Raw genomic sequence first — 1,546 nt, forward strand, 5'->3', positions numbered from 1 at the left:
TCTTCACCCAGAGAGTGGTGAACCTGTGGAATTCTCTACCACAGAAAGTTGTTGAGGCCAATTCACTAAATATATTAAAAATGGAGTTAGATGCAATCCTTACTACTAGGGGGGATCAAGGGGTATGGCGAGAATGCAGGAATGGAGTACTGAAGTTGCATGTTCAGCCAAGAACTCATTGAATGGTGGTGCAGGCTCGAAGGGCCGAATGGCCTACTCCTGCACCCATTTTCTATGTTTCTATGATAAACCAATCAACCGCTACGAAAATCAATATTCCGAATATACGGATCACATGACATTGACCTCGGCTCTGGCTTCAGACATGACAATGGCACACCCAGCCCAGTCAACCCTGCAAAGCCCTCCTGACTAACATCATAGAATCATCGAATCTGAGGGCTGGATTTGCGGTTTTTTGGATTTCGGGGCGTTAATCGCGGTGGGGCGTGAGAGTTTGCGCCTGAAAATAGTTTACGTCTTCGTCCGGAAGCTTTGAGAAAAAAGTCATTTGCAGGAGTGTTGGCGTTAACTTTTGCTGTGAAAGGAGGCAGCCATTTCGTGCATGTGCAGTGAATTTTTATTTATTTTCCGGTCACAAACGCTAATGCAGGGTGTGGCAGCTTCCTGCGCGCATGCACATAAAAACTGACTCACTTCAGCCACTTCTGCTGAGATGCAGGATGAAGAGGGAAGGCAGCATGCCAGGCACTTCAGCCATGAGGAAAGTGAAGCCTTAGTCCACGCACTGGCCTCACTCCATCTTGCTGGGGGAGTCTAACCACTCGCTCCTGTGTTTAAAGGCATATGGAGGGAGATAGCACAGGAGGTGTCTGCTGCAGACACTGTGCCCAGAACTGGCACACAGTGCCGCAAAAAGTTCAACGACCTTACGAGGTTCGTCAGGGTGAGTAGCATTTGCATCTATGTATGCCTCCATGACTTCTAACATTAATCTCACACACTATGTGAAGTATTTCATGTACATGGTCCCTCTCAGCACTCTGTGGGGTGGTTATCATAATGTCATCATCGTAGGCAGTCCCTCGAAATCGAGGAAGACTTGCTTCCACTCAAAAAGTGAGTTTTTAAGTGACTGAACAGTCCAATATGGGAATTAGTCTCTGTCACTGGTGGGACAGACAGTGGTTGAAGGAAAGGGTGGGTGGGGAGTCTGGTTTGCTGCACGCTCCTTCCGCGCCTGCGCTTGCTTTCTGCATGCTCTTGGCGACGAGACTCGAGGTGCTCAGCACCCTCCCGGAGGCTCTTCCTCCACTTAGGGTGGTGTTTGGCCAGGGACTCCCAAGGAGGCTTTGAGGGTGTCCTTGAAACATTTCCTCTGGCCACCTGGGGCTCGTTTGCTGTGTCGGAGTTTCGAGTAGAGCGGTTGCTTTAGGAGTCTTGTGTCGGGCATGCGGACATTGTGGCCCACCCAATGGAGCTGGTCGAGTGTGGTCAGTGCTTCAATGCTGGGGATGTTGGCCTGGTTGAGGGCGCTACCGTTGGTGCATCTGTCCTCCCAGGGGATTTGCAGGATCTTGCGGAG

Source organism: Pristiophorus japonicus, chromosome 22 (genome assembly GCF_044704955.1).
Source record: "Pristiophorus japonicus isolate sPriJap1 chromosome 22, sPriJap1.hap1, whole genome shotgun sequence".
NCBI classification, from domain to species: Eukaryota; Metazoa; Chordata; class Chondrichthyes; family Pristiophoridae; genus Pristiophorus; species Pristiophorus japonicus.